At 39.3% G+C, this 25,482-nt stretch overlaps 1 protein-coding gene across 1 annotated transcript in view; it reads left to right on the forward strand.

Moving 5' to 3' along the window:
• The first annotated feature begins 8,634 nt into the window (after nt 1-8,634).
• Nucleotides 8,635-25,482, forward strand: part of LOC306865839 (autism susceptibility gene 2 protein homolog) — a 48,872-nt gene continuing 32,024 nt past the window's right edge. The window contains exon 1 of the mRNA XM_079410668.1: nt 8,635-8,678. The gene's annotated coding sequence lies outside the window, so the exon portion shown is untranslated. The remainder of the gene's footprint in view (nt 8,679-25,482) is intronic.

The following is a 25,482-nucleotide window of genomic DNA, read 5'->3' on the forward strand; positions in this document are numbered from 1 at the left end:
TTTTGCAATAAAACTAAATGCACAGAGAATTATCATTTATGTACTATTATTATTATTTAGCTGTAGCATTTTCACTCTGTGTTCAATGGTCAGGTATAATTATTCTTCTAAACCCGGCATTTGACTATCAAGGAATGATTGAATCAATCAATCAATGAATAACACACAATTTGATCACTAACAATACCACAACAATTAACTGGCATGCAGCAAAGTGGTCACTCATTCAGCAATCTCAAACAGCCTTGAGCAGCATTTCCTGAATTTTTTTTCCTAGCCAGTTTGAGCCGCCATTGGGCATGGGTATTAATCAGTGTTGCCAATTTAGCAATTTCGTAGCTAGATTTAGCGACTTCCCCACCCCTTTTGAGAATTTTTTCAAAAGTTTAGGGACAAATATAGCAACTTCTAACTGCAAGTTCTCATCTTGCCCACTGATCTATATTCATCTTTATATAGATCAGTGAATTTGCCATTATGATGTCATCTAGTGACATTTAGCTACCAGTTTTAGCTACTTTCAATTGAAAGCATTTGGCAACACTGGTATTAATAGGGGATATTCATAAAGCCTGAACCAAAATGCCCACAAACCAGATCAGTGTGCTGTTTCCCTGTTTTGAGCTCTGAGCAGTTACACCTTCATGATACTGAGGAAGAATTAGATTTTTAACATGGTGCACATTATGACAATGTTCTCATTCAGAAACTTATGTGTGTTTCCATGTGCGTCATTAATTTCAAGCTATAGCTAGCTAAATAACATCCATATGGCACAGGTTTATTTGAATCAATGGATCCTGAATGTGTTTAACCACTATTTTCTTTGCACTCATGCATGCATTGGTGTTTCTGCTGATTTTTATGGCTCTTTTGTGTGACTACAGCACACGGAGTGACTGACTGCTCTGAAATTACTCTTGGCACGGTGACCCGTGCTCTCAGTCATGCCTGTAATTTGGACCAAAAGGGCCCTCTGCTTTTCTCTCCTTTCCTTCCCGCTGAAAATATGTAGAGCGAGCGACAGACGAAAACATATTAAGGGCGTAACCAGAGCATTTGAGACAGGAGGGATAAACCAATTTTCCTGTCCAGTTTGTTTTAAGAGAGCGAGAGAGCAGCTAGACCTGCACTGGGGCTTATCAGCCAACTGGCTCAACTCTGGCCCGTGTCATTACGGGCTTCCAGATGGAGATAATGTTGAACATTGTACTGCGCATACCATTTGCCTGCTCTAAACAGGCTTTTGACTGAGGGAGATAGTATCTAGATAAACTGATAATACTTCAGTTACACTCGCCCTCTCTTTTTTCCGCTGGGTAAGCTGAGTGCCTGTGTTTCCTGGACCTGTGTGAAACCATACACGAAGTGAGGTTCATATCGCAAAGCGCGGAAGCCGAAGATAATTTAGTCTGAATAGGCTGCTTTTAAAATTCCTAATGTCTCTGTGGATCTGATGGATGTCTCGCACTCCCGTCTCTCTCTCACATTCGTGTTACCTAACTTTCTCCATTCTTATCACATGTCCAACTGTCAGTATATTTTTAAAACATCACTGAACGAGTGTGTTGAATGTTTACACATAATATCAGTGTGTGAATTAGTGTTGCACATCACATATTTGTGTGTGTTACTGTAGGCCTTGTACATCTTCCCCCTACTGTTATGTGCTGTGTGAATGACAGAATAATATATGTATGGTAGGGAATCTGAGGAAGGAAGAGAGAGCGGCTGTCAGCGTGCTGTGTTTGGGGAGGAGGGAGATTAGAGGAGCTGTCATAGGCTGCGTTGAGCGGTCTCACACAGATAAGTCTCAGCAGTGAAAAGTGTTGTACCGCTGTCTGAAAACAGGGAGCGAGAGATGCAAGATTATCTGGAGTTTTGCGTTTAGAGTTTTGTGTGTGCGCCGCTCAAGGATCACCTGTTTTGTTGACTGTTCCATTTCAAAATGTTCACATCTTTGGCTATTTAATAATGCACGCAAATACCTCTACAAATCAATTTTATTTTTGCCTCTTTTTCCACTTTTATTCATACAGTAGACAGGGTATGATGAGGGGAAGCAGGGGAAACAAGGTCAGGAAATATTGCTAGGCTAGACTCGATAAGTTTTATCCCCCAAATGTGACCCTGGACCACAAAGCCAGTCATAAGGGTCATTTCTTTTAGATTTATACTTCACATATACTTCTGAATAAATAAGCTTTCTGGTGATGTTTGGTTTGTTAGGATATGACATCCTAACAAATTATATCAAAATATTAAAAAAATCGCCTTTTAAGTTCTTAGCAATGCATATTACTAATAAAAAAAATGTTTTGATATATTTACGGTACAAAATATCTTCATTGAACATATTTACTTAATATCCTAATGATTTTTGGCATAACAAATCGATCATTTTGACCCATGCAATGTATTGTTGGCTATTGCTACAAATATACCGCTGTGACTTAAGACTGGTTTTGTGCTCCAGGGTCACATATACAGTCTGAGCAAGGATGAAACCAAATGCAATAATTTAGGATAGGATATTTAAAATTAGGTAGGATAGTTGAAATTCTGCCATTGCTTACTTTCCATCATGTTATTCCAAGCCTGTATGCCTTTCTTTCTTTCTTTTTTCTGCAGAATACAAGAGGGGTTTTAAATTTGACAGAATTTACATTTCTGAGTGAATTGTTCCTTTAAGACTGTGTTCCAGTTATTTTGAGAGGATTTCCTTTTACAGAAAACACTAGTTAATGAAATCACATTGGACTAAAATATCATGACTTTCCTCACAAAGTGTATAACATCTTCCCAGAAAACTTTGGGGATTTTTTCAACCACTGTGTTACACCTGTGGTGGTTTCAGTCAAAAATAATCCTATAAAATATTGCTTAGAAATTCCCTGTTATGCTATATCTTTACAAAATATTGTACTTATTTTTTATCAGCTTGTTTTCTATAAGTTAGCACAGGTTTTGTATTTCTCCTTTTGAAACTGTTTGGTCATAGGCCTCACTGATAAGAGCTTTTTTTTTTCATTCCAAAACTAAGGTGTATACTGTAAATATAGATCAATTAGGCCTATGACCAATCAGTTCCAAAAAAGATTTGCAAAACCTGGGCTAATTGAAGAAAACAGGTTAACAAAATTTTGAATCCAACATTTGGTAATAATATAACATCAAAAAATGGGTGGTGATGGCGCAGTGGATAAGACACATGCCTTTGGTGTGATCGACCCGGGTTCGAATCCACTGTGAGACACCAATGTGTCCCTGAGCAAGACACTTAACCCCTAGTTGCTCCAGAGGCGTGCAACCTCTGACATATATAGCAATTGTAAGTCGCTTTGGATAAAAGCGTCAGCTAAATGAGTAAATGTAAATGTAAAAAATATTTAAAAGGAATTTTTAAAAGGCCGGTCATGTCTATAGTGGCTACAGCCATGTGACTTAAATGTATGCTAACCACAAAGCCACGGGTCCAACGTGCTAACTAAACAATTTTTTGGTATAAATTCAACTGAGTGGTTTATGGTCTCTCCAGAGGCAACACCTTCCCATTCATTCCTCTTGTGAACAGTGCCGTGTAAAGACCTTCGCTTTGCAGATTGCAGACTGTAGCTGCGGATGGGACCGGAGGAGACTTGTCGCTCTGAATTTCTGTTTGTGGAAAAGAGGCGAGGAAAGAAGATCACACCATCTTTGCAACTGTGTCCACAGCTCTTTTGTCTCACAAAAACTCTTTCCCCTCCTCTGCGCTGGCATTGTTGATGTGGTGTTTTACACACCACTAATACCATCCCGAAAGCCTCCCAGATGAGCTGGTCAATGTTCCCTCCTGACTGGCGAAGTTTTAAGTGTCACTAGAAATGGACCTTTTCTTTTGAGTGTCTCTCAAAGGCCCCAGCTGAAAAGAGCACAGAGAGAATACAAGCGAGGAGATTACAGACAAGGGCCAGTCAGAGCTACCCTATTTAACACATTATATCCAGTCCCCTCAGGTTACACTTATGCACAGCAATATTTTAAAAGAGAGTGAGGGAGAATGAGAACAAGAGATTGTTTCCGTAATAGCCATAGAGACCATAACAGAGCGCCGATCTCCTGTGATTGCAATCTAGCGCAGAGTTCCTGTGAAATTAAACCATGCGTTTTGAGTGGGAAAGAAAGCAGAGAAGCGAATGGGAGGGAGGGATAAAGTAGAAAGGCAAAATGCAGCTCTGGTTACTTTGAAGCAGAGGATCAAGGCCAGAAAAAGGAATAAAATATGACAAAACGACAGCAGAAAGGACTTATGGTCTATAGGCGGAATTTTACAGGCACAGGCAGCAATTACTGGCATACATAGCATAACTCCAGATATTAATGTTTGATCTCCTATTCCACTTTTCTGGCAAGCTTCACCAAGTGCTTTTCCATACCCCACTGCCACTTCAAATTAGTTTCTTGGCAGCTCTACGACATGTTCTCTCACTGCATTTCCTTCCATTTCTTTCTTTCTCTCTCTTTCTCTGCCTGCTTTCTGTAGTCTGTCAGCGTTTCATTTGAATTAAAAATAATCTGCGCTGAGAGATCCGGACGTTGATTGTGGAGCGGAGAGAGGTAATCACAGGCTTGAGGTTTCGCTCAAATCTGATGATAGGCATTTAGGAAAACGAGCTCTGATTTCGGGGACGAAGGCTGCTTTGGTGCACCTTATCCAAACCCTGACATGCTCCATATATGTAATCATAATATAATCATATCTATTTAATCAAATATAGATGAAAAAGAGACCTTTTTTATAGCCAAATCAATTTTGCCACAGTTACTCTACATCTAAATAAAAATATACTATGCGGTTTGGGGAAAAAATGACAAGCATCATATATTTTGTAGTAAATGTGAACCTCAAATTAAAAAAAAAAAAGTAATATCATACATGGATCTGTTTTAATTTTAAATGAAACTTTCTTTTACAATTTTGTCCTGCTATTTTGGTTACACAATGTTGCACTTCATTAGAACCCATTGCTCATATAAGTATCCAGAACTGCACATTGTAGTTAATTACCAGTGATGTTTCCATGAGACTCTCAAAGGGTGTTTGATAATGGCCCTGCTGACCACCTGATCCTGGGACCCAGAACAGTGCTGAACCTGTTCTCCACAGCCTGCACTTAGAGTCTCATAGGCCTAATAAGCTTCAGCTGCCTCTGGATCCTTAAAGCCTGTTGGGCTGATCCTAGATTACCTCAGGCTTGTTGTGACACAGAAATTAGCGGAGGGCAAAAATGTGTGAGTGGAAGTATTTTAAAAGTCCACCCCCTCCTCTCCCTTGAGTGGCATGTTGTGTTAAGAGCCTGTCTGCTCTCTCAGGGGTCCCTTACCAAGATGGTTTACTGCATTTCATTACTTTTTTACTGCGGGTTCATCTGAAGTTAAGACGAATAAATGTGAGAAGAGAAAAAGACAATTTTATGTAAACTCTAAATAAATATTTGTACACAATTTGGTGTATTTTTCAGCTATTAATTTAGTGTAAGTAGCATAATAATATTATAGTACTAAAATAATATTTAATAAATATTTGACTACAAATAGAAGCATAATAATATGTTTAATACAAGCAGTAGTAATATAAAGTAGCAGTATAAAATAGTTTTTAAATAATCATTTTAATATTTTATTTTCATTGTATGCCTTTCTGAGCCATTTTTTCTGTTGTAATTCTATTTTAATAATAACTTAAAATGAACATTTTAATTAAATTGTTTGTTTTATTTTGCAATTCTGAGATTCAAATTTCAGTTTTAATATATGAAAATACTAAAATACTGTACTCACTATATTACATATGTTGAATTTGTGGAAACAGTTTAATCCACACAGAGAAAAATAAACTCATCTATTTGGTTGAGGCAGTTGTTGGCGGTTGAGCGTGGTCTTACTGTAAACTGATGGAGCGTGCAGCTCCTTTTTTCCCCATGGCTCAAAGGAGAAGGGGTGAGAGAAATAGAGAAGGAAAGATAAACATCCAGCTATAAGCTAATTCATTCTCTTACTCTGTTGGGGGCATTCAAGGTCAGAGGTCATTGCAATGCGAGTCCCTTGTTAATCCATTGACCCGCAGTGCAGAGGGTTAAAACTGGTTTGCTAAACCAAGGGACCCCAAATCAGTCAGATTAAGGAGATTTTCCAGGAATGTCCGGCTTTATATGAAGATTGCTGGATTGTTTGGGTTTGAGTGACCATGGACTGAGGTTAGTGGAATTAGATCTTCAAGCTTTTCCTCAAACCCGAAGCAGGTTAATATTACACCACGGTTTGGTGTTAAATAAGCCTCTATAGTCCCAACAATACACAGCGCAGCTCTCTCCCTCTTCTTATTTTTTAAGGATGAGGTCACATTTAGAAACCAATCCATGCAAGCGAAACATTTCCCCATACAGATTTTGCATCGGGTTCAGGTTTTGACCAGGTTTCACGTGTTGACCAGAACAGTATTCTACTTTGAAAGTGACTTCAGTTTTCATACATTGACACTAATTATTCAGCAGGGCAAACGGTGCTGTTCTGGGTCAGCCTGGGTGATTCTAACCCCAGTGAAGGAAGGCTGTGGCTGAGGGAACCAGAGAGGTGTGTGCTGCTCATGAAGAGAGTCTCTGTCTCCCTCCCTTCACAGTAGCTGCACCCTACTGGGAAATTCATTAGCAGCTGACATCATCTCAATCCGGTCAAAGAGTGAAAGAATATCATTCTATCCCAGTTCCCTCCTCTCTCTCTCTCGCCCCGTCTCCCGTTTGCTCTCTGTCTGGACTCCTCTGCCAGTAGCTCTCATTGAGCGTCGCACACACACCGTCTGTCCGGTGAAGCTGAGCGGAGGAAGCACGCTCCGTGTGTGTGAGGCAGAGACAAGCAGGGGGTAGGAGCTGAAGGAAGTCAGGTTAGAATCAGGAAGTGGGAGGACCTGGTCTCGCTGTGGGTGAATGAGAGAGAGTGTGTGTGGATAGAGGCAGCACTTGCGCGAGGAACGGGAGCCAACCACAGGACACGAGCTCGAAACCAGCGACGATTTCGAGAAAATGAAGCGCCGGTCGGGGTTTTAGTGCGGCTTTACTGCACCCATTCTGCCGATAGGAGTAAAATACTGTACGCTTTGTTGGATTTTCTTGCTCTGCACGAGCGCACGGGAGATGGTTTGTCACTGAGCGCGCGCCCCTGACACAAAAGCGCTTAAGTCCGTGTCCGTTAAGCGACGGTTAGCGAGGATTTCAAACGGCCAATTCGCGCGAAGAGGAGGACTGAAGGATTTCTCCACTTCTCTGCGCTCTTGGGGACCAGACACATGGCTGCCTTTGTCCGAGAGCCTCTCTCGCCTTGAGCTCTGGATGGTTTCTTCTTTCTCCTCTTCCCTGGGAAAGGCTTCTTATTGTGCATGGGTGTCAGTCGCTCAAAAGGAGCGAGAGGAATTCGCCGCCTGTTTGTGGATTAAGGTTACGTTGTTTGACAAGCAGAATGTGAAAAGGCGTATTGACTAAACCTCCTAAAAGTGATTTCTTGACTTATTCTTTTCGTCCGTGCCAACCTCGCCACATCAAAAGGTACACCGCACCTTCATATCCCTCAGAAATTGATTTTTTTAGTTCATATTTCGATGAGCACAATATCATTCGACGTTTTAGGGGAAATAAAAGCAGTTTCAGTGGATTACTCGAAGGCTGGAGGATGTGGAGCACTGGTTGTGGATAATTGTAGTTGAATTTTCTGCAGTGAATGTTGCCAGATGTTTTTATTCGGTTGTGGTTTGAATAAAGCGGTCGCGCGAAACCATGTCTCTTGACGTCATGTGTTAATGAATTCATATCACATTATTATTATTATTATTATTATCATTATTATTATTATTCACGTCTTCAGCTGTCAAAATGTCGTGAACGTTTTTTATGTTGCAAATTTAAGCTAAGTGTATTTGAAATGGGCATATTTGAGTGGGTTGTCGCACCTGGTCTGTCGTTTTTGCCTCGAGCTGTATATGAATATAATAATGTTAGTGTTGCTAAATCTGTCAGAATACTTGCTTTCCAATGAGCTGTTTTTCTGATAATACAATCATAGTTATGTATCCAACGAAAGACATAAAAATGTCCCGTTGTAAGACGAAGTTACATCCACACAGAAGCTCCTCTGTTTGTTAGTGTGTTGGTTAATCATTGTAAAATTGCAAAAAAAAAAAAAAAAAAAAAAAAAGCACATAGCTCGTGTGTTATTTTCCTCTCGAATGACTGAGTGGAGAGTCAGGTTAGATGCTAATGGATAGACTGTAATGGTTCTATCTTTGTTGCTGTTTAGCCAGTTGAATTAGCCGATGCCCCTTTGACATCACATTGTCACTTAAATAGGCTTTCATTACCTAAATGCTGTGTAAATTGCAACGGTGGATATTTGCACAATAACATAGCAATGTTAATGCTTTCAACCCGGTCTCAAGTGCAGCGCGTCGTTTGGCGCATGGAGCCACAGTGCCATCCAGTGGCCGCTCTGGGAAGTGACTGCATTTTTGCGCTCATTAGTGCTGCGCTACCTTTGATGATGAAGCCCACCTGCTTGGTTCAGAAGCAGATGTACTGACTCTCTCTTTCTCGCTCTCTCTCAGGGCTCGGATGCCAACTCCGAGAAACTCTTCAGCACAGCTGCAGTTAAAGGTACGTGGTGGATTTTCTTTATTCCATTCTGCTTGTATGTTTATATGGTGTGCAAATCACAGTTTTCCTATAGAGGGACATACTCGGTTTTGGTTGTTCTCTACTGTTAAAATATATTTTAAAGACGGAATCACGTAATTTTAATGTTACTAATTGATCTAGAAAAACGAATACTATCATCATATGTGAGGATAACCCTGGTCTATACAATATTACATGAGAAACTGTGAAGCATGCAATCTTTGATAAACTAGAATCCGTCACATTATTAAATAAGTAAATAAGTAACCTTATTTACCAATACTGCATTCAGATTACATTTAATGTGTTTTGCTTTCCTGGGTGGCATGGGAAATAACTCGTTTCCTCAAGGCTGACTACGATTCCATTGACAGGCACAGTGTGTTGTATCCGTGCTTTCTCACAGCGTATGGGCTGGGAGAAATCCATCTGAGCCACTCTGTTAAACAGATCCCAATGTGCTGCTGAGTGATGAATGAGAAAATCCATTTCAGGCGCGCAGCATGTGTAAACGCCACACACTGGGTCCCATGTGCAGCGGCGTCTGGCTTCTGTTATGGAAATTGATTAGTTGTGAAATGCTAAATAAAGGTGCTGGATCTGCAGCACAGACGGTAGTGGAAGAAGCAATTGTACCCTGCTGGTTTGATGCTCCGCGTGTGTGATATTGTTTGCCGTGTCTATTTTAAAAGCTCGCTTTGTGTTTATACAGTGAGGAGCTGCGAAGAGCGCACCGTCTGTTCTTTGTGTGCATGTTAACGTCCCGCCATGCGCGTAGGAAGTTGGTTCGTGTGGAGTCTGTGGTAAGAACGTGTGAGTCAAAGGATCCAGGGAGTCAGTTGAGTTGCTTTTAAAACCTCAGTGTCTTTAGACAGCAGCAGCCCATCAGCACACCGCTAATTTGCTTTTAAAGCCTTTGGAATTTGAGCTCCCCCATTTTACAAACCCTGGGCAGGCCAACATAATGGAGCCCAGCCTTGTGAATCCACATTCCTCTGTAATGGTGCGTTACCAGGATGGAGAGCGTGATGGGTGGGGTGGGGAGGGGGACGACGGAGGCTGGAAAGAGATCTGACCCCGGGGAGGAGGTGAGAGAGAGCGACTGATTGATGCCGACAAGCCCCTTGTTCCTCCTTTTCCCCCTTGCTTCACTCCTTTGGGACCCCAAACACATTTCCCACATTCTGCTCTTTGAAGGCCTTTCGAGGTTTGATTTGTGAGGTTCAGAGGGGTGCTGAATGGCGACCCTTTTTCGGAAAGGCTTCCCCTCTTGGAGATGCCTCGCCGTGGCCATTACGACCCCTCTGAAAGGATTAAAACTTCCTTTGTGCGCCTTAAACTAACACATGCCCGCCTCCTCTGCTTCTGAAAAGCTGGCGCTTGGGAAACAGTACACAAATATGCTTTCTCTTCTCACTGACTGCCAGACCACTTCTTCTCCCTTCAGACTCTATTTCCATTTAAATGTCTTTTTTCTCTCGTTTCCCTCTCTCCTTCATGTTCCCCTTGTCCCCTTCTCGCCTTGCCATATGTAAATCTTTCCATTGGCAGAAGGGATGGAGAAAAGAGGATAGTCCTCCAAAGCACAGGTGCGAATGAACTTAGGCGCTGTGGTATTTTTATTGGAGGATTTTAGGAAGATGAAAGAGAGCGAGTGTACACAGAACGCTGCTCTCTGTTACAGAGGATTACCATTCGCTCAGACTCTTTAACCCTTATGAACAAAAGAAGAAAGAGAACGTAGAACTGAAGAGCTGAGAGACAGGCAACAGAAAAGCTGTCAATATTTGCCTGGAGCCTAGAACGAGCTGCTGTGTTTTTCACGCTCGGGTGGTTGACGCTCACAAAATGCCTCGCATTCAACAGTGAGATGAGAGGGAAGAGTCACCTCTGAGGGGAAAATATAGATCAAACTCCAAAAGTGCAGAGCAAAACTGATCTTGGATAATTTATTGGGCTGTAGGCCATTTTGAGCATTAGAGAGGGAAAAAAAGAAGGGATAAACAGATGCCATTGTCAGTTTTGTCACATAATTTGTGGCAAATTGTAAGGTTAAAAAGACAGTTAAAGATTAAACAATTTTGTTTTGTAGACAAAAAGTATTTTATTAGTCATAATCCAACTATGCACTAAAAATGTGCTAGAGTTGGTCTTGCTTTATGGATGGTAAAATGTATGACAAACAGGAAGTTTCCTGTAAGTGACGACCTGTTCAGATGCCCACTTCACATGTTCTTTGCCGAATTAGACCCTCTCCTCGCCTCTCCTTCTCTCCCTCCTGATGTTTTGTGTAATTGTTGCTTGTTTTCTTTTTTCCCTCCTCATTCCTCTGGCTCTCACTCCTATTAAGCAGAATCATTAAATGTTTGACTTAATTACTGTCTCTCTCACATAGCCTGCAGGTGGCTGCCAACCAGCCTGCCTCAATTAGTGTATTCATCGCCTGCATCTTGTGCGTGTAAGAAGCCTTTTGCTCGATTTCGAAGCAAGAGTGAGAACAACAAGGAACTGTGACCAGTTAACTACTGTGATATGTAACTGTTTCATCAGGGATTCTGAGACCCCGTAGCACTATCTTTGTTTATCTGTTTGTTAATAAGAGGTGTTTTTCTATTGTTGTTCCCTCCGTGCTGTTCAATGTGAGATAAAACTGTTTGCAAACACAGAGCAGACCATAGTTTTTGTATTTAATCATTTTTCTGTCATTACCTCAGGATCTTGAGAAAATTACAAAAAAAGTGTAAATGCATTGCTTCGGTGGGCTTCCAGTTTGGTGTCGTTGTGAACTTGAGATATTTATACTAAGTTATATCGACAAAAAATTCTTCAAGATGTCTCTGAAGGGTCTGTCCAATGCTAATTAGTTTTATTCCGCATAAACAATTAGAGGGAACATTAATTGTTTTCAAGAATTAAATGCTTTTTCAATGTAAATGTCTGATATCTTGTTTGTTGCGGAGTATAAATTGAGTCTGACATTGTATTGGCCACATTTGGACTTGTATGATAAGACAGAGCTGTCACTACAGCAGACTCCACTCCAGATACCTCATGCGCTCGCTCTCTCTCTCAGTATGCTGTCAGTGTCCCACTTAGGAGCGCCTCAACATAGGCCCAGATCACTAAACAGATTGTTTTTGATTTGCTTGGCAATAATTCCCAGAAATGGAATTTGTTTTCATTTCTAGCATCATTCATAAGACAGAAGGTAGCCATTTTGTGAGTGTTGTTTTATTTATGCCTGGTCACGCATTGAATAAAATCTAGCTACTGCCGCCAGTCACACAATGTCTGCTGTGGTGGACATCTAAATGCACAATTTAATATGTATGTTTAGTACATAGCTTGGTTGCTTATATATGAATATATAAATATAATCTTTTACAATATTGAATGAATGAGTACTGTATAAACTAGGGATGCATCGATCCGATACTCAGGATCGGTATCGTCTCCGATACGGTCATTTTCTGCGGATCGGGTATCGGTCAGAGAGACCGATCCAAATCCGATATTGTGTGCATACTATTCTGTGTTATTGTTAAGCTGTGTTATTGTACTATTGTTAAGCTTATGCGCACGGGATGCGCATAAGCGCTTTCTGCTGCTCTATATTGGAGTCTTACTTATTAAAATACTTTTGCGCAATGAATGATTATTAACAGTCTTTCTTGTTCTGTCCTATCTATCATATGTTGCTGCCTTCATTACTGTGCTATAGATTTAAAAGAAATGTCTTTTAATTTTATAGTAGCCTATATATTTATATATAAATGTATTTGCTTGTTTTTTCATGAATGTATTTTACAACCATTCAAAGAGCAATGTGTATAATTTCACCAGATTTAGTCCTACACTTATTTACTTTTATTTGTAAATAAAAATGTTTCACTAGGTTTTATAAAGTTGTGCACCCATGATTTTTCTAGAGTATCTTTTGCTGTATTATAAACCAAGTTTATAATAGTATTTTTGTCATAGATTATGATTACATATTTTTTAATTTGTTATTTTTCATTCAAATTAAGTTATCTATATGTAGTAGATTGTGTTTAACACACAAAAGAGTAACACACACAGAAGTATAGAAATTCTACATCGATTTTAAAAAAAACTGCTGGTATCGGATTGGATCGGTATCGGCAGATACTCAGAATTTTCAGGATCGGATCGGTTCTGAAAAAATGGTATCGTTGCATCCCTAGTATAAACAGCTCAGACACACAAGCATGAAGGCAGGCAGTGAAGCGCTTCTCTGAAGAGCAGGACTCGGGTGAGGCCCTGTGTAGAAGGTGTAATTTCACTGACGATGACATTGTCGAGTGATTGAAAAAAAGGGGAGAGAGGATGAAGAGAAGGAAAGAAGAGGCAGTGAGATGAAGTTTGAGGCAGATGAGAGTTGTTAAGAGCTGGATGGATGGATGTGGAGAGCTCTTGAGATAGCGGAGCGCTCGCTGAGTGCTGTAGTCTCACAAATGGCTGAAGCTTCAGGGAGTGTATGTGTGTGTTTGTATGAATGTTTGCATACCAGATTTTGTGTGCTTGTTGACACTAGCTTGAAAGCCTTTTTTGCATTTCATGCATGCTTTTCACCTTATTTTGCAACATGGAAATAAACTGTTTCCTGTGAATAGACAAGACTGCCTGTTTATATAGTCAAGTCAAGTCAAGTCTGCTTTATTGTCAATTCTTCCACATGTACAGCACATACATACAGAGAATTGAAATTGCGTTACCCTCAGACCCTTGGTGTAAACAGTTAACATTAAACACGTTCAAATACAGATAATACAGTTTAAACATATGTACATACAACTCTATAGCTATACAAGTAAGGACATTGTAGAAAAAAAAAAAGAAATAGATAAAGTGGCATAAGGCGCATGGCAGATAGTGCAAACCAGTTAAATAAAAACAAAACTGTGCAGATATATTTGTAGTGCAAAAAGAGCTTATCAATCTGAGAACATTGTAGAAAAAAATAAATAAAAAAAGATAGATAAAGTGACATAAGGCACATGGCAGAATAGATGGAGTGCAAACCAGTTAAATAAACCAAAACTGTGCAGATATGTATAGGTATATATAGGTAAATTACTAGAAGAATAACAAACTGCAGTATGCTGTAAAACTATTTGCACTACAAACCAATGGATAAAACAGATGTATGTAGAATGAGGCACATTTGAAGCCATTTGCAAACAGGGCAATTAAAAGGGTATGCTACACACACGGAAATCCATACACGTTATTTATGCACAATTTTTATTAATTTGGAAAGTGATGTAATGATCTTGGGTCATTTTATTGCTTGGCAACAGCATAAAGTTAAGCTAACACCCAAATCTAGATTGGAAATGGGCGTCTTGTCACAGTGTAACAAACCTAAGCATTATAATTGACAAATCTGTTTACACTACTGGTCTGGTAAAAGCCATTCTCATGGCTTATTGCTTTAACATTTCATCTTTAGTCAATAATATACGCAATCTCAGGTTGTCTGTTTGTGTTGTCTTGTTTTATGTTGAGCAATGAATTGGAATTAATGATTGATGAAGTCAAAGTTTCCTGTTTTCTTTCTTGTTCCTTTGAGGATCAATGATGAACATCTGTCAATCTGTCTGTTTTGGGGGAAGTAACTGGTTATTTGTTCTCAGTCAGCTCAGCTAGCCTTCCTCATACTGAACAATCACCATCTCAACCCAGCATATCTCTGTGGTTAGTCTTTATCGTTTGTATTGAGACTAGCTGTAATTTATTGCTCTGTGAGAGAGTGTGTGTGATGAGAGATGGGCTGTAATTCACAGCACATTGGGTTCGTAGTCTGCAGCGATGTCTCATCCCCTGACACACAAACACACAGAGGTTAACACACCATGAGCAACATCCTGATTTACTCCCCAAGGCCAGCAAACAATAGCGCCACCCACTTTTACAGCCTGCCTAGTGATGCATGAGTGTGTGTGTGTGTGGTTGTCCTCACGTATGAGTAAGCAATGTGAATCATAACCATATGATTATTGTTTTTCCAGTAGGCTTGTTATAAGTGGTTTTCCTGCCACGGGGAACGAGAGTGTGTTTCAAAACACAGCTTTAACTAGAGCCACACACTAACGGTGCTGGGAGAAGAGGTGGAGATGCCGTGTAACTGGTGATGAATTGGAAGTCAGACACTCGTTTAACACTATCCATCATCTCGGTCCGTCCCGCCTGTAGTCATAACACAGCTACGACTGCACTCCTACACTCTTTCTCAATCTGTCCCTCTCTCTCAAAGAGGTCATTCTGAGGTTGTTCGCAAACCCCAGAGGTTGAAGGACTAAAGTAAATTCATTCATCTTGGTGACTAGAGGAGGGTGCCGAGAGAGAGGAAGAAAGAGAGGCCAGGGAGACAAGAGATTGTGTAAACACTACTATATCCGACATGCTACACTAAACGCAGGGAGTCTGGAAACCATCAAGCTAAATGAAAGTCAAGCGCAAACATTTTAATGGGCCGCACTCCAGAGATAAAAGTAGCGCCTACTGAGGGGCACAGGGCAACTGCTAGCAACACTTTTGGACTTCATTTTACATGTCATTGTCTCATCAGAGAAACTGAGAAAAGTTTTTAAATTCTTAAATTTGGAATTTGGACTCCTAAGTCTATAAGTGGAAAAGGGAATGTAATACAATTAAGTCTAGATGCTAATTTGTCTAGCTCAGATGCCATGGTGAGCTCAGCCATGTTGAAATGAATACAGTGCAAGAGACAGTCTCAAAAAGACCTGTTATATAAAAGTATTATGCTATTTAATGATAGAGTACTGTATCTTTGTAAAAACACCTATCTATCTATCTATCTATCCATCTATCTATCTATCTATCTATCTATCTGATATAATTTAATTATATCCTACCATTGAAAAGTTTGAGGTCAATATCTTTTTTTAAATTAAAATTAACACAAAAAATTAAGCAACAAGTGTTTTCAATATTAACAATAATAAGAAATATTTCTTGAGCACCAAATATTCTGAAAATGATTCTGAAAATTCAGTTTTGACATCCCAGGAATAAAGGAGTTTTAAAATATAATATGATGGAAAACTAATGTTGTCACTGTATTTTATATAAATGATATGCTGCTCGGAACAAATTTCACAATGCATTAGCTATTTGAAGTGGACATGTATGTTTTCTTTGTCTCTGCTTAATCTGAAAAGTATGTGTATGTAAAATATCTGGTGGTCTCACCATGGTTGACTGACATAAATGAGTGACAGAAACTGAAAGCCGAAGTGAAAAGGTTCCCTGTGGTTGAAACCCTGCCTTACAGCTGTGATGACATCACCTTGTAGCTCCTGTTCCCTCTGTTTGGATAAGATGAACATTTATTTTATTTCTTCTGCCCTCTCTTTCCCTCCAGATCCCAGTTTTTCGTCTATTCCCAGTTCTGTCAATTTGTTTTGTCCATTTATGCATATGGCAGTTCGAGGTCTCGGCGGTAACAGGGTGATTAGCGTGCAGAGATCTCGACCAAGTGTGTGTGTGCTTAAGTATATTTTAACCCAAAACCTCAGAGAAGCAGTAATTAGGCCTCTGGATGGCCAGTGCTCAGCTGGAGAGAGACAGAGAGGTGCGTAATCATGGGATAAAGAGAGCACAGATACGGCAACACACTCTCCTGACCATGTTAAACTTAGATAAGTTCACGCCCCTGCCCTCAGGGTCAGAGGTCACTTAGGTTGAAGGTCAAGCTTCGGTGTTTATTAGGGGTCGACCGATATGTGTTTTTCAGGGCCGATGCCGATACCGATTATTACAGCCCAAGTAGACCGATAACCGATATATTGAACCGATATATATGTCTGGTGTAAAAATGAAAATGAATGTCAAAATTAAGAATAACAAGGGCTCTGACAAAAACGGCCTTCCCTAGTGTTGGTTGCACTTCTTACTCTTGTCTTCCCCCATGCATCCATCTACAATAAGGGTAATATATAAAGAGAGAGTTAAAAGTGGGGCCACTGCATGCTTCATGATTAAGCCTATGAATAATAAATACTACAGCTAAACAGCTTGGGGAAATGTAAGTATTTGGCTTCAATAATTTACATGTTAGAAATGTATGTGTAATAGCATAACCTCTCATAATTCTTCATTAATTATTTTCGGTTGACTAAATCATAACCTACAAGAGGTGACTATTCATCATCTAATGCACATCAGTTGATTCATTTAAAAAGCGCAATGTATATAATAAGTGTAAATAATTTAATTGTCTTCATAGCTCCATTGTAGAAGTTGTGAAGAAGACCGCAACTATTTTAATGAAACTATAACACTAATAGCCTGTTATAGGCTCACTTGGTTCAATAGCCTATTGAAATGTCCCAATTTCCGTCATCACAATCTTGGCCTATGTGACAGTAACTTAATCTTGGCCTATGTGACAGTAATTTCCATTAGTTTTCATTTACAGAGCAGTGCAAATGAAGGCATAAAACATTAATTTAATTTATCTTTTAATCAAATGAGTTAAACTATTTTTTGTCAAACAAATGTGTTTACTATTAAAATTAAAACATGTAAGAAATAGCGTATTGTGTGATTGTTCTTTTAAACAAAAGTTGTAATAATTGTAGTAGCATTAGTAAATAAACCGAACTTTTATTTTGACGGGTTGCCATGTGGACCTCTTAAGTTTCTGTAGCCCATCTATGATATGACGATCGTTTTACTCAAACGAAACAGTCAAATGCTCATGAAGTAACTCTCAGAGCAGTTCTGGGGATGATGTTCATGTATTTATGTCCTCATTTAGTGACATGGCAGATGCGGAATACACTGCGAGCGTCGCGCACTTCAGTGTGTGTGTGTGTGTGTGTGTGTGTGTGTGTGTGTGTGTGTGTGTGTGTGTGTGTGTGTGTGTGTGTGTGTGTGTGTGTGTGTGTGTCAAAACCGCGCGTCTGTGCCATTCACATATACAGAGACACGCCGAACATGCAGAATTCATATTTAAATAGTCTTTTTGCAGCTTAATGTTTACAGCTAGTCCATATCATGAGTCGATTTAAGTGTACTGACCTACTTTTGATTAATTCATCCAAACTTTGACAAATTTCGTGACTCCGCGTTATACAGTAAATTCCATTTATATGACTGGATTCCGCGATTCCCCCTGCGTTTCCCCCATCTCGGAAACCATAAATAGATAATATTGAGGTTTTTATAAGTTCAGTGTAGTGGATTGTAATTTATTGCAACTTGAGCAACGTCTGCTGCTGCCTTTGAGAGAGAACTGATGCGTGATGAAGCAGCATCAGTTAGCAAGCGCTTTCGGTGTGAGAGTGCCTTTAGTCTTCCACGTTGATTGGTCGGACTCCTGACTCTCAACAAATCAGATGCGCGGTGGGCGGAGACTGCTCTAGGCCACAGAGTGGTGAGTTCCGACAGGCTGCATCAGAGCCAAATAGCGCGTTTCAAAATTAAATAATTTTATCGGCACATCGGTTTTGAAAATGACCGATGCCGATTATCATAAAAATGCTTAATATCGGTGCCAATAATCGGCCAGGCCGATAATCGGTCGACCCCTAGTGTTTATCACCGATTCCTGCTGATCTGGTTCAAATTGGCCAGTCTAAATTGTTGGCGGAACTGATCCTGTATTAACTTCACATATGTTGTGTTCTCCGCAGCGCCTCTAACAAATTTTAGACGAGCCTTTGCAAATCTGCAGATGTGTGTTTGTGGGTCTTCTTGCCTGGCTATGCATGTATATAGGGCTGACGCGGTGAAGGAATTTCCCTTGCGGTAAATTTCAGTGGCTCAATACGGTATTATTATTCATTGTTAGACCACAGGGTGGCATCAAGGGACTGTCTTTGAGTAAGTCTTTGAGACCGTTCATTCAACTACACGTTCAAAAATGCTGATTCATTCAAAGAGAGATGTAATGAAATGCGCTGTTGAAATCATTTTAACTCATTTCATCATTTGAAATCATTGAGCGCCATTTTTCAAGGCTCAGCTGACCAGCAACGCATTGATGCTAAGACAGATTTCGCTTTCCTTGGACATGACAACAAATATAGATTTGTTTCCACAAATATACATGACTTGGCCTGAAGGACAGACGCAGGTAATCGCATGCGATCAGTCAATCTCTCTCTCATTCGCTGTCTGTTTAGGCTTGTTAAGTGCAAATTTACTTAGCCTCTGTACAAATCAGCATGGTACACATTGTTATCAATATTCAGTACACATGCAAGTGTACGAAGTGTAAAACGAGAAGGGTGTAACCTTAAGAAAAATAAAACCTGGAAATATCACTGTTGCTGCGGTTGTTGCATTTCTCTGCGGTTATGCTCGTCAATAGGGCGGTTATCGCGACAGCCCTACAGTGTAGATAACTGTAATCCCCTCAATCTCTTTCTCAGTACTCCATTGAAATATTGATTAAAATTCCAGCCCATGTGTTTAGCCGGTTCAGGATTAGATCTTTGGCTTAAGTTGTCAAACCCAGACTTTCTTGGAATAAACTTATAACATTAGGGAAACATCAGTGTCTTCTAAAGTCCAGCTGCTTGAAGAGAGTTTAAATGCCTGTGGGTTCTCGGTCATCATCACAGTTTGAATCGTCTTAGATTCTCTTTTGCAGATTACAGATTTTCTTATCATGAGCACAAGGTCTACTGTATCTTTATTCAAGTCTCTAGACACCAGTTAGTGGCCTGTTAAGTCTCAGATTCAAAGGCAGACAGACACAACTTTGAGCCATTAAGACATGAACGAGGAGCTGTATGAAGTCCAAGAGGTAAAGCAGTTTTCCACCATATAGCTGCTAGATGGTTTTTTTGGGGGGGGGGGGGGTTTACAGATGAGCACTAGCCTCAAGTAGGGTCAAGCTGGTCAGGAGCTGTGACCCATAAAAAGAGCGAGTGAGAGAGAGATGCCTTGTGGACACCCATGGTGGTAGCCACGGATAGACGCTTTGACGGACCACCTTCTGGGTGGGATAACTGCCTCTCTGCCACCCCTGTGGTCCCTCAGGGAGAGAGCTCCCTACTCAAATAGTGAAATGCAAACGCTGAAATGCTCAGTTGGAAAGGGGGGATAAAATACAAGTGTAGAAGCACAGCTGGTGAACAGACTGAGTGCAGAATGTGTTCATATCTTGGAAAAGCAGAGTATTAATTGCTCCCTAAAGAATTGATGCTTCCTAACTCACTCTCTCAAGCCCTCCCTCCATCTGCTGACACTCACTCATTCCTATCCAGGGTAAAAATAAACACCTTTGGCCCTGCAGGCCAGGATTAGGAACACCTCTCCTCACCTCTGGCTCTCTCTGTTTCCATCACAGTTCCCTATTGAAATGATAGTCAGAAGTCTCTTAACTCCCCATTTGAGCAATCACATGATCCGTGACTATCCCTTAGAGCATGTGCCAAATAAAGCAAAATTGAGGGCCGTTCACACCAAGGTTGTGAACTGTAACTATAATATTTTAATAATTGTCCCATTAGGAATAGCGAAGTCTACACCACACCTATACTTATGAATATGTAGAATATTTAGGCTGATAATTTATATATTATTTCAATATTGTTTTGCTGAGATTGCCTTCCCCACAAAAAATACAATATTATTAATTAATTTTTAGAAAGTATTTATGATTGATTATTTTACAGACTAGCCTACCTTGGTTCTGATAAGTGTGGCACTATAGGGCTACAGAATAGAGCAAAATGAGGCCGCCTAGAGGCTTTGCTCAATTCAGGCCAGCTTGTGGTTGCTCCAGAGAATTCTTTGCTGAAGGGAAAATCCAGTGTGTGCTTTCATATAAATAAGCACTAATGAAGTGTGAAATGTTCCATTTTATCACCATTGGTTCCATTTATGGGAGATTCCACACCCGGGCCATGGTTTCATAAGCTCTATGAAGAGCTGTCCCATTCGCAGGATTGTCACCATCTGTTCCAGATTACATTGCTCTGAGAAGACGCTGTTTGATTTCAGTTTTAAATGGCAGTCTTTATCCCGTGCATCAAGTTTTATTCAAACAGTGACATCCTAAACCAGACATTTCAGTCTGGGCCTCAGTGCTTGGGCTTAAGGGACACTGGAAAAGCAAACAACTCGCCCTGCTGAGGGCTGCTGTTTAGATTAGATACAACAAAAACACACACGCAAATGCATTGAATTCTGACCACTAGCGCCTACCAACATGCACTCGAGAGACTCGCACACATGGGAGACTCTGCTTCCCCTCTGCCTCAGACATGATATATGATTCTTACGTCCCGTAACAAGTATGTGTGTGTCAATGTGTCCGTCTGAGAGTGCTGCCCTGCACAGAGCCGGCTTTGTTCTCATAGTAACCCAACTCAAGGACTCGCAGGGTCTGAGGGGGTCCTGGGTTGCCCAACGACTCTCCCAACCTCAGTCATACTGAAGTGCGTATTGAGAGACTCCCGAGGCAGCTGGCTGTTTTGGCTTCCCTTAGCACTTCAAATAAATGAATGAAGACGTGAAGAACACACATGCAGCCTTGCGTCACATACTAAAGCCCCGGTTTCCTTCGATCAACACGAACAACCAATTGAGTTTGATTTTAAAGGATGAACTTGTTAAAGTATAGTAGGAAGGGAAGGAGAAAGAGATCCTAACAGGGGAATGAGGGGAAAGAAAGAGACTCTGCTTTGGATTCTGGATTTCTTTGGCAACAGGTTGAGCCAAAGGATTGGTTTACGGCCATGCCCTAGGAAGGCTGAGTTTCCAGGTGGCTCAGTCCTAACACCCCTTAGGCATACACATACACAAACAGCATGTGTGTCTCTAATCCCCAACTTACTGAAACATGAGCCTTGGGTAATGAGAGAGCTTTACACACACACAGGCTGTGTGAGCTGGTAAGTGCCAGTTCTGGTGGGCTGTTGGAGGGCTTATGTTTCCAGGGGATCTCAGTGAAGGGCAGAACTCTGTCCCCTGTGTCACACATTCAGGGAGAAAGAGAGGCATTGAGTGCAATTTCTGCCCTGTTTGAATGGATTAAAAACATTCATCTATGAAACCTGAGTGAGAGAGGAAAAAAACTACAGGACTGATTTAAGTTCCCCGAGGGACACGCCACTAATGGTGATCTAAAGAGGCAGAATTCAGCTGGTGTCAAAGTGTTAACATTGTAGAGATTGCAGCCACTCGCTTATGATTATGCACACAAATACGTGCTTTAAAACAGTTAGCAGTAGGTATGCCGATATATTAGCAACCATACTGATATAGGCCATGATTAGTATATTTGTCAGAATAATAACTTATTTATATTTTTATTTTAGCTATAACATATAATTTATTTATATGAGTAATATATATATATTTTTTTTTTTCAAATATAAATATTAAGCTTACGTACCCATTAAGCACACTTCCATTTTTGAGATCAGATTATAAAAAGAAAAAATAATTTATTATCCAACTTTATTATCCAATTGGTGTGTTTGTTTCTACATACCTCCTGTAATTTCAAGTCAATCAGATCATTGCACACTGAGATATGAGTCTCCGTGTGTTCACACTGTCTGGTGGCCATTTTGAAAGCTGTCTAAAAACTTTCACCAAAAGAGGAGCCCCTTAAATGGGCGTTTTTAGATGTTTAAGCCTTTATTTTGGGTAAATTTCACTACTTATTGTAAAATTAAGAGATTAATGTTCAGACTTTTGCATATTATAACTTGGATGTGGGAAATAATTACATTGCGCTCTGTTGCTAAAACTATCTTTTAGATCTAGATGCTACAGAACAGTGCGTGCAAAGATTGTGTGCTACGCTAACATATTACTTCACAGGCATTACTGGCTTGTACTTTAACATCCATAATATTATAAATTGACAGTTTATTGCTGGTCTCTCGTTTTACAGTGCTGTAATTTTTAAAGATTTCATATTATTTTAAGGTGAGCTTAAAGGGTACACTACTATGAAAATCACACAGCTTCAGTGTGACATCAATAAGAAAAAGTATAATTTCATAGATATTGTTAATAATATTTGTTCATATTAAAATATGTATGAACTTAATACATGACATAGAATATTTATTTAGCAAAACTCCTGTCATTTTAATAAATATTACATAAAATTTATTAAAAATTGTTGCTACTCCAATTAAGCTCAGTGTGCTCTCTTTAAGCTCTTCCACACTGAACGTCTGCCGACTGGCTCTGATCTTTACTCCAGACTGTAAATCTGTGGAAAATCAGAGCAAAACTTGTGTAGTGTATTCCAGCCATAAGAGACTATAGATAAGTTGACATCCATTTAATAAGAGACTTTATAACGAGGCTAGTTTCTGTGTTCATGTTTTATTAGTTTGTTTTATTTGATTTTTGAATGTGTTACTTAGCTGAATGTGGACTAGTATATGTTGCAATGTGCTTAGATGACACTTCACTATGGATATATAACTGATCGACTTGTTGGACTTGAATGCCTTGTTGCTTGATTTTAGTGTTCTGTTTTGTTTTGTTTTTTGTGATTGACTTTGTACCTTCAAAAAAATATATTTTTACAATTATTCTTTAAAAATGTTCCTTAAAATATACAAGAATTTTTAATAAAACATGATGTGAGCTTAATGGGAACAGGGGTGTGCTTAAAGTGCCATTAAGCACAGCCAGACTTTTTGCATTTAATGATGTAGGTATTAATTGAAATGCTTTTGTAATTAAAAAATTAAATATTTTTGTTTGAGAGATTAATATTTTATTTTAACATAACTTTTTTTGTACTGAAACCGATATCTTGCGCACTAAAACTGTAGATTTTGGTGAGCTTAATAGGTACGTTTACCCTAAATATTATGGAATAACTCCCAAAAACGTGTGCTTAATTGCAGAAAAATGGTGTTCGGTAGCGACGTTTCTTAGTTACACACAGATTTTTAACACATTTAAGTCAAAATGATTGGACCTATCTACTCACACCTTGTAGCTATGAGAGAGAGAGGGGGATACAGGAATATTTCCTGATCATAAATTTGGGGCTTCCGTTTTGTCCGTTTAGTGTTTGTTTATAAATTTAGTGTTCCGTTTATCTTTTTAATAGTCAAATAAAATGGTATAAATCAAAAAGCATGTCTAATTAATTAAAATCAAGAAACTTAAACAATTTAACATCAATTTATTAAAAGTTTAACAAAAATTACATGTTTAGGGCCCAATGAAATGTTTAATTTCTTCCAACCTTATCCCCTAGTTTCACAGACAAGGTTTAAGCCTAGTCCAGACTAAAATGTAAATCTGAGCTGTTTCAACTGAAAGAAACTTGCACTGATTGAAATTAAAATATATCAGTGCCTTTGTTTTGTCTCAAGATGCACACCAGTAATGTTTTTTCTAAGGCAAATTTATGAAAATGACTTAAATGTCCTAATTGAACTATGGCCTAATACTGGTTTAGTCTAAGCCCTATCTGTGAAACCGGGCCCGTGTTTTATTGTTACCAAATTCTGTTTTAGCATGTCTAATTATTTGAAAGTATGAAAACAAGTTTCATTTATTCTTACAATAGCCGCCTTCAGAAATTCTGTGTTGTGTATTTACATTTTTAAGGCATAAAACATTCTTTGTTTTCTTTAACATTCTTTAACAAATTAATTTGTTTTAAATAATGAAAATTAAACAAATCTTATTCTTTTGAAAAATAAAGGGGATTTCATATTATAATTAAAATATTGAAGAAATATTGTATGATTATTCCTTAGAAATAAGGTTTTAATAATTTTTGTAGTAGTAGTAGCTAGTGCTGTCAAACGATTAATTGCATCCAAAATAAAAGTTTTTATTTGCGTAATATATGTTTGTGTGCTATGTATATTTATTATGTATATATAAATACACACACAAACAGAATATATTTCGAAAATATTTACATGTATTTACATGTCTATATTTATATTTATATAATTTATATTATAAATATATTTTGTATATAAACATAACATATTTTTCTGAAATATATACATGTATGTGTGTGTTTTTATATATACATAATATACACAGCACACATACATATATTATGTAAACAAAAGAATTCATATTTAAATAGACGTTTTGCGGCTTAATATTTACAAATACTAGTGGGAGTGGGCTCACTTGTGTGTGTGTGTGTGTGTGTGTGTGTGTGTGTGTGTGCGCATCGTGGCTGAACTCCGCTGTGCGCGATACAGAGAGCGTGACCATGTAGCGTAGACTGAAATGACATGCGGTCACGTAAATAAGATAAATAACATAAGGCTATTTAGTTTGTTTAATAAAAGAACAATGTATATACCTGTTCTATAGGAAAGGTAACTTTAAATGACATCTGTTGTGATCTGGCACTATGGAAAAAATAAATTAACTTGACCTTCAAGGGGGGCAGGGGGTGCCGTTGGGTGGGCGGTCATTCTAACTGTTCTTCACTGTGTGTCAGGTCCTTCCCTCTCTCCAGCAATAGCTGTTACCCCGCTGTCTTCAAAGCACACACACACACTGATCCCCACCTTCTTAAACACTATGGTACAACCCACTGGGTTAAACCGCTCACCGCTGGGGCCAAATGAAGCTGTGTGTGTCATTCAACCACTGCATAGGACACTAGTTATATGGCAGGGCAAAACAACCATTACAAGCGGCAGGTGGACCTGCTAGATGGGTAGGTGTGTGTGTTTGTGTGTGTATGAATATATCTCTGCTGGTGTGTTCCTTTATGATACTGAGTTTAGAGCTACTTCATTAGTTCATGAATCACTGAAAT

Source organism: Barbus barbus, assembly GCF_936440315.1.
Source record: "Barbus barbus genome assembly, chromosome: 47".
Taxonomy (NCBI): Eukaryota; Metazoa; Chordata; class Actinopteri; order Cypriniformes; family Cyprinidae; genus Barbus; species Barbus barbus.